The 9,340-nt window shown below is 38.2% G+C and overlaps 1 non-coding gene across 1 annotated transcript; it reads left to right on the top strand.

The window, feature by feature from the left end:
• The first annotated feature begins 2,003 nt into the window (after positions 1-2,003).
• Positions 2,004-2,107, top strand: LOC117273333 (small nucleolar RNA R71). Its single transcript, XR_004503345.1, has one exon. It is a non-coding gene; the product is annotated as a small nucleolar RNA R71 (small nucleolar RNA).
• The last annotated feature ends 7,233 nt before the right edge of the window (positions 2,108-9,340 follow it).

Raw genomic sequence — 9,340 nt, 5'->3', positions numbered from 1 at the left:
ACTAAACAATAATAAACGGCTAAAATGTTTTTTTCGTTCTTCGACTTTAATCCCTTAAGAAGACAGTCGAGGACATCCATCATCGGGAAAAGTCAATAAACATGAAAACAAACACACATGTACATATTTACATCCCCACCCCATACTTTAAATTGTGTCATATCCACATGACACACAAATAAAAAGTAAGAGGTAAAGAAAACTTCCCTGATTCATCTAGTCGGGATCTGAATCGAAGTCAGGATCACCTTTGCATGCCCGACCTAGTGCACACCTCCAAGACGAGAGCTTCTTTTCTTCCTTCTTTGGGTACACCCCACACTTATCAGTTTTACTCTCTCCAGTTTGCGCTCTAGGGCCCTTATTGCTCCTTCCATCTTGAAGATCACCCTTTCTTCCCCCACTCTGAGCATGAGTTGCCTTTCCTAAATGTCCAGAATTGCTCTGCCAGTATCCCAGAAGGGTCTTCCTAAAATCAGAGGCACCTCCCTATTCTCCTCTATTTTCACCATAATGAAGTCCACAGGGAACACAAATTTGTCCATCTGAACTAGCACATCTTCTACTATTCCTTCAGGTATGAATGTGGTCTGATCCGCCAGCTACAAGGACACAGGTATCGACCTGATTTCTCCAATCTCTCCCTCTAATTTCCTGAAAATAGATAAATGCATAAGATTAATAGATACACCTGAATCACACAAAGATTTTTTCAATTTAGTACTTCCTAAAGAGAAAGGTATAGTAAAACTCCCTGGATCTCCACACTTTTGAGGGAGCTTATTTTGCAGAATAGCACTACGATGCTCCATGAGCTTGACTACCAATGTCTCCTCTACATTTCGCTTGTTGGACAATATTTCCTTTAAGAACTTGGTATATGCTGACATCTGTGAAAGCACCTCTATGAAATGTTCATTAACATGCACCTACTTGAGTACTTCTAAAAAATGCCAAAATTGTTTGTCCAGCTTCTCTCTTCTTTGCTTCTGAGGGAAAGGTAGAGCTGACATATAGTTACTCTCTTCGATCTCATCATTACTTCTTTTCTTGTCTTTCTTCTTCCTTGTTGGAACTTTTGATTTGTTCTTCTTCTTTAGGTCATCCTCTTGCTCTGTTGTCACTTTATTCCTATGATGCTCATCACTTTTCTACTCTCCTTCATTCTTAACTTGATTTCCCATCAACTCATTCTTTTCTGCTACCAACGGATCTTGCAATACTTTTCCATTCCTCAAGGACACTACATTTATTATTTCATTTGGATTCCTTTCGGTGTCCATAGGGAGGGTTCCTGGAACACTCTCAGACAATAGATTAGCTAGTTGTCCCACTTGTCTTTCCAAGTTTCAAAAAGCCGTGCCCAATTCTCTGATAGTTGTGCCATGGGTTTCAAGTCCTCTCATCTTCTTAATAATAAAGGCCTTCATCAGATCTTCCATGCTAGACTGATTAGACTGTGTAGGATAATATTACTGATTCTGCTGATTTTGAAAATTTATAGCTCCCTGCCCCTGGGATCTGGAGTTATTTTGCTGCCATGCGTTTGCATTACCACCTGGTGAACTCCAAGAAAACCCTGAGTGCCTCTTCCCCAAATTGTTGTCACTTTGGTAGTTGTCTCTGTTAAAGCTCCCCACAACATTTACTACTTCATTTGAAGCTTGACACTCGTGTGTAGGGTGTCCCATTCCACAAAATTCACATGCTGCTTATGGCTCACTCTATACCTTGGCCAATGTTAACTTTCCTATCTCTCTAGCCATGTTGTCTAGCTGGGCTTGAACTGAAGTATTAGAGCTACTTGGTAAACTCCAGCTGATTTTCTTATATGGTTATCATCTGCATGACATTGATTTGCATCATCAGATAATTCATTTAGAATTGCAACAATCTCATCAGGAGTTTTCTTCATAAGAGGACCTCCAACTACGTTGTTTAGCGTCCTCCTGCCAGAGGGTGTCAGACCGTCCTAGAAATCTTGAAGTTGCATCTACAAGTCTACTCCATGATGCTGACATCTTCTAACAATATCCTTAAATCTTTCTCATGCTTCAAACACCGTTTCGGTCTGTTTCTGCTCTAAGTTGTGGATCTCTCTTAGAATTTTACCTATTTTTGCAGCTGAAAAATATTTTTCAAGGAACTTCCTTTTCATGTCTTCCCAAGTTTGAATTGACCCAGTCGGCAAACTCCGCCAACCAGTTCTTAGCATCTTCCCTAAGATAAAAAGGAAATGTCCTTAAGTAGATAGCATTTTTCGATACTCCGTTGTGCTGGAAGGTATTCATAATCTCATCAAAACCCATCAAATAAGTATTTGGATCTTTATTAGGTTTGCTACGGAAGACACAATTGTTCTGAATGGTCTGAAGTAGCCATTGCTTGATCTCAAAATTATTGGTTGTGATCGGAGGGGGTCGCACACTAGATACTCCTTGGTTGTAGACTGCCCTACCGTAGTCTCCCAGTGATCGTCCAGGCCTGGGCATATTATTTTCAAATTTGCCTTCAACCAAAGGTCGATTTAGGTTGAATCGTCGTCCTCCATTACCATCAACCGTTTCATCAGCTCTGAGAGCTACTTCAGTAGTTGCTTCCTGTTGGGTTTCTTCCTCTTGGGATGCTTCCTATGTAAGCAAATCAATTATCTCCTCACCGTTCTTATCCATTTTCTCTTGGGTTGAAGATTGCCCCAAGAATATTTCGGTGAGTTCTTTCTCTTTCCTCAACTTTCGCATATGCTTCCACCTCTGGATCATATGGAATCAATTCCTTAGAAGAAGATCGAGTCATGCACCAAAGAGCTTAACCTGTTGCCTGCATACGGAAGAGAAAACCCGTGAAGCATAAAATAAAATTGGTTCCTGAATTAGCACCAAAAACTAATTTGAACACTATTGATTGCCAATCCCCTACAATGGCACCAAAATTTGACGAGCACAAAACACAATATGAAATTAATGCTCGCTAGACAAAGATAGTATAGTTTACTTATCGTCTCAACAAAGATTGGATTTAAACAATGCTCAAGTAATTCCTGGTTTAATTGCTATTCAGTATGATCAAAACTTGATTGGAATGATTACGAACTAAGATTAACTACTAAAGTAAAGCAATTGATAATTGACTGCAAAGAATTAGAGATTAGCAAAGTCGGTTTCTTATCAACGCGATAAATAAGGGTCATGACAAGATAGGTGCAAGATAGCTATTTGGGACCCAACTCTAGATTAATTCACTCAAATATTCTAATGATTCTCACAAATTCACTGGATGATTAGTTCAAATGTGTAGTCAAGACTCCTCTCTCAATTAAATCTTAACTCTACGAGGTGAACAAATATAAGTACTGTGAAAATATGCAAGCATACGTTAATGGATTAGTCTTCAGGAAAACATCTCTCGAATATTGTCCTACCTTGATTTAATCAACAACTCAACAAGCTCTTTCGATTACTTAAGAGAATCACTGAATTAAACCAAATAAAATAATGCAAAGATAATCACCAACATATTCCTCTTTCCATTATATAATCTGGTGAATAAAGTTACAACAATTCAAAGCTCCATAAACGAATTCAAGCAAAGAACTAGAGTAGAATCTACAAATATCAATCAAAACACCATATCCATCAAACTCTAAGGGAAACTACTCCATAATCATGGAGGAAGTCATCACAAATATAATTAAAAAATAAGATAACATCAATCTAATGTTACAATCCAAACTTCCGTATTGAATTGATGGAAAGATGATAAAATCCTGTGTCTTGTAGCCTCCAATGCTCTCCCAAAGATTCCAAGGTCCAAAATCCTCTAAAATTCATGTTTTTTTTTTATGTATTTATACCATATAGTAATGGGTACGGATGAAACTATCCCTTCCAAGACTAAGTGAAAACGTTTGGCGAGAAAATACACTATCGCGGCGTACCGGGCGGTGCACCATGCGTGTATTAGTGGGAAAGTTCAGAGGCCTATTTTGTTCACTTTGCAGGAATTTTGCACTAGCCCCCACTACGCATGGCGTGGCGCGGTAATGCAATTTTCTCAAAGTATTTTTTTGTTTTCTTACTTTTGGCATTCATACTTGGTCCTCGACCCCCGAACGTGATCTCAGCTTACTTTCTTGGGCTTTTACTCAGACTTCAAAGCTCCAACTTGTTAGAATTAGCTTCAAATTATCTTAATAGCTCGAAATCATTTCCTGCAAGGCATAAAACATGTAATAAGCACAAATGACCATTATTTAAGCTCAACCACAAGTAAAATGCAGTGATTGAAGTGCAAACTATGACTAAAATATGGGTTTCTAGCCTACCATCTGTGGCTTGTTGGTTGGGTGAGTAGTTATGAGTTTCGCATATTTCTTGCATTTTTTCAGCATTGCAAAGGTTTTAAACAAGGTTCTAGTTGATATGAGTCTGTTTGCCGGTACCGGCTTGGCAATGGGAAGCTATTGTGGTTAGAGTGTTGCTATAGGCATATGGGTGATGTGTTATGTCGCGTGGTTGTATCTTGTGGATGTATACATGAGCTGTTGCAGCTATTTGAGGATTTTGCAGTGTGTTTGTGTGATAGTAGGGAACTTGGTAGATGTGGGATTTTGATTCTAAGGCTTATCGGCATGAGTAGCAGGAATAATCTTCGGTTGAGATGATGTTGTCGGGCCTACATGAATTGGGGTGATGTAGGATAACCCTTGGTTACGTGTATAGTGAGTTTGTACCGTGATCTGATGGGTTGGGAAAGACTCTTGGCATGTTCGAGGACGAACGTTTTCGTAAGAGGGGGAGAATGTAATGACCCGACCGGCCGTTTTGAGCTTTAGCGATCGTTCAGTGGTCCGGGGCCTTGAATGACTTCATATTGTGTATTATAACATGTGTGCATGGTCGGTTTTGATTTTCGGATGTTTCGGGATGAATCTGGATGAGTGATTCTCACTTTAAAAGCTTAAGTTGAAAATATTGACCGAGGTTTGACTTTTATGAAAACGACCTAGTAATGGTATTTTGATGACTCCGATAGGTTTGTATCATGATTTTGGACTTGGGTGTATGCCCAAAATCGAGTTCGGAGGTCCGTAGGTTAATTTGTGCTGTTTTGCCAAAAGTTGGCAATTTAAAGGCCTAGAATTTTGATAAGTTTGACTGTAGATTGACTTCATAGCTATCGTATTTGGATTTATATTTTGGGACTTAGAATATGCCCATGTTTTCGTTTGGAACTTATCCGCAAAGTTTGGCGTCATTTCAAGTTCATTTGATAGGAATTGGACGTGTAGTTATGTTTTTAGAAGTTCTTGAGTTTCATGTTGATTTCATATGTTTTGGAGATCCGATTCATGGTTTCGTATGTTATTAGATGATTTGATTGCACGAGCGAGTTCGTGTTATGTTTTTAGATGTGTGTTGATGTTTGGTTTGGAGCCCCGAGGGCTCAGGTGAGTTTTAGACGCATTCTGGAGTGTTTGAAAGAGTTTTAGTTGCTGGTTTTGATCAGGTGTTGCATGCCTCGCATTTGCGAGATATAACTCACATTTGCGATATTAGAATGAAGTCTGCTAGGTTCGCATTTGCGATACAGGGCTGGGTAAGCTTGTTTGCATTTGCAATCAAACAGGTCCCATTTGCGAAGTGTCTATGGTTCGCCTTTGTGAACATAATGTCGCATTTGCAACTGTAGCAGGGATGTGAGGTGTTTTTCTTTTGTGATAATTTCCTCCCATTTGCAGGGGTCTGCATTTGTGAACTCCATGTCGCATTTGCTACTGGACATAAAAGCTGAGGGATGGGATTTTGGTCTCATTTTTCATATTTTAGAACCCTAGACTCGGTAGGAGGTGATTTTGAAGAGGGATTTTCCTCTACAATCATTGGGTAAGTGATTTTGATCAATTTCCAACTACTTTGCATGTTTATATATGAGATTTCACATCAAAATTATGAGAATCAAAGTAAAATTTTGGGAGACTTTTTCTATGTTTTGAAAAATGAGAATTTGAGTTTGGAGAGTAAATTTGGACTTGGATTTTGAAACAAAATATATATATAGACTCATGGGGTTATGGGTAATCGGAATTTACCCTTGGACCCGGGTTTTGACCGGGCGGGCCCGGGATTGACTTTTGTTGACTTTTGAGGAATTGCATAAAGATCATAGATTTATTTATTGAAATTAATTTTTCTTGCATTATTTGATGTTATTAAGTCGATTTTGGTTAGATTTGAGCCGAGCGGAGGTGAATTGTAAAAGGAAAGATATTTTAGAGTATTGATTGAGGGCTTTTGATGTAAGTATCATGTCTAACGTTGTGTGGGAGAACTACCCAAGGGATTGGTTTGTTTGCACTAATTGAACTACGTGAAAGATGTGTACACTAGGTGACGAGTATGTACACAACTTATATGTGGAAATTTGATCGATTTAGACTCTTAGGTTCTTATGTACATTAAAATTAAGTAGTCTTATCATGTTATATCCTCCATTGCTAAATTTACCCTTTCATGTCTTATTTGAAGTTGATTGGTTCATGTTCTACTCTTTATTGCCAGATATACTCTTATATGCCTTAATTGTAGTTGTTGCCTTTTTTATTACCTTGTTATCTCTTTCGTAGTCGATTATCCTTAATTGAAGTTATTTTTATATCTTTCATTGTTGACTTATCCTTATTTGAAGTCATTGTTTTATATTACCTCTTTCATTGTTGACTTATCCTTATTTGAGGTCGTTGTTACATGTTATCTCTCTTATTGTTGAGTTACTCTTATTTGAAATCATTGTTACATGTTATCTCTCCTATTGTTGAGTTACTCTTACTTGATATCCTTGTTATACACTTTCTCTCTCATCGTTGAGTTATTCTTGTTTGAAACTATTATTACTTGTTATATCTGTCATTGTGAGCTCGTTCTTCCATTCTTTGTATTTTGTAATTCTTGTGTTGATTTACTTGCCGTACTCCTGTGTTATTCTTGTTGTTATTGTACTCAGTGTTGTTGAGCCGAGGGCTATGTGTGGTTGTGGTATTGCAAGTATTTTGAGGAAATGTTGTTGCATATGGGCACATGTGGTGCGAGTTATTATATTGTATTGTTATGTTTTTGGCACACACCATATTGTTAAGAGGATTGTCGGGTTGTTCGCACGTGAGTTATCCATGCTATTATTATTATTGATATTTTCTCATGCGGCATGACAAGGCAGGCTATATATGTGATATTGCGCATGTGGCGAGAGAAGGTGGGATAATTATATGCACGTGTAGTGAGACAAGGTAGGCATTTACTTTATTGTTGCACACACGACGAGACAAGGGGCTATATCGTGGATGATTTCTGATGATTTGTGATGGTTTGTGGGCATTGTTATGATTATATTTGTGTAGTGATTGTGCCTACCTTGTGTGATTCATTCATATTATGGTTTTGTTGTGTTGTTTCCTATGTGCCATTCGTTGTCTCTGATCTTACTTGAATTACTCGAGCTGTGATAGTACATTTGCACAAGTATACACCATAATCTATCACTTATGTTAGTCCAAGAATATGAACCTTGATGTTTGATTATCATTTACATGTATTCTTGTATACCTGCCTAATGTGTGAGAGTTGTACTATTGGCACGTGAGTTGTCCGTGTGGATATGAGATATTGTCACTCTCTTGGCACGTGAGTTATCAGTGCAGTTATGAGGTATTGTCATTGCTAGCACGTGAGTTGTCAGTGCGGATATGAGATATAGTCACTCTCGTAGCACGTGTGTTGTCCGTGCAGATATGAGGTATTAATGGTATTGGTACGTGAGTTATCCATGCAGCACATGAGTTGTCTGTGCGGTTGTGATTTGTAATGTGGGCACAAGATGCCAAGTGATTAGGGTTCGTGACTTGGGACCCGTGAGGTGTGGTACCTCGGGGAAATTCTTTTATAAACCTTGTGTGAAAGCAGTTGTTTTATTGGGATGTTACTTGTGTTCCCTTACTTGGTTTCACGGACTTTATCTGTATTCTGCTTATTTTATGGCGTATTTACTTATTGGCTCCTTGTTGTTTCTAGTTCTTAATGCAAGTATTATAACATTATTCTTACCACGTTTAGCTTATATTATTCCATGTTATTTTTATATTCATATTTGCACAGGTATTTATGTCTAGTAGGTGTCTTGACAGTTCCTCGTCACTACTCCACCGAGGTTAGTCTTGATACTTACTGGGTACTGTTGTGGTGTACTCATGCTATGCTTTCTGTATATTTTTATGCAGATCCACGTACTCCGTAGCGCACCGGTCATTAGATAGTTGATCAAGTATTGATGTGGAGACTTCAAGGTATATTTGTCGTCGCGTTCGCATGTCTCAGAGTCACCTTCTGAAATTTTACTTTGCACTATTTATTTCTTTTCTGGAATAGTTGTACTTAAAGATTTTCTAGTAAACTCAGTAGAGCTTATGACTTGTACTACCGGTTTTGGGATATTGTATATGTACTTGTGAAAGTTGGATTTATATAGATAATTCTGGTTCATGTTTAATAGTTGATTGGTTAAAAATCTTTTAATAATTCAGTAGGCGTTAGGCTTACCTAGTCTTAGAGACTAGGTGGTATCACGACTCCTAAGGAGGGATTTTGGGTCGTGACAAAGGTCTAAAGGAAATGAAGATTATGTTTATCTTGGCTAATAGAAACAAAGTTGTTTGGATTCTATTAAGTATTAGGGTTTTGGTGATTAACAAAGTTTGTCCAGAGAATATACGCTAACCAGGTCCTCAAGGTAGCTGATGAAGTACTTTAAGAACCAGGTCCTCAAGGTCGTTGTTGAAGGTTCTTACAAGGCAGGAACTTTTTCCCAAAGTTACTTGAGTCTGAGTTTGCTGGAAGAAGGTTGTTAATGTGATAAATGTCATTGTCCAAGAAGATATGCTTGGATAAGTGATAGACAAGAGTCACGAGATTTGTGGAGTTCTTGGAACTGTTGGAGTCCTATCGAATGAGAAGTTGATTGTGCATAGGTCTCCTAAAAGATCTCGCAGCCCATCCAACTTAAATACTTGTTGGATGGACTGAGGACGATAATCCTTTTGCACATCAACTGTGGAACTACATTTTCAACACTTAAGTAGATTACTAGTCTGAGTGTTTTTCTTGAGTCAGTTAGTGAATGTGTTTAAGGAAATCGAGTTGTAATCAAGTGTCATACATAATCTGTGAGTTGAATTAATTGTTTGAGTTTGCAAGTTAGAATAACTTGTAAGTCAAATAGTTGAAGTAGGAGAACTTGTGCGTATTGAGTTATAGGTCTTGTAATCGATACATTTGGCTCATTTGTTCCC

The sequence above is a fragment of the Nicotiana tomentosiformis genome, chromosome 12 (genome assembly GCF_000390325.3).
Source record: "Nicotiana tomentosiformis chromosome 12, ASM39032v3, whole genome shotgun sequence".
NCBI lineage: Eukaryota > Viridiplantae > Streptophyta > Magnoliopsida > Solanales > Solanaceae > Nicotiana > Nicotiana tomentosiformis.
Note: the sequence above shows the minus strand (reverse complement) of the source record. Positions and strands in the feature narration are given on the sequence as shown.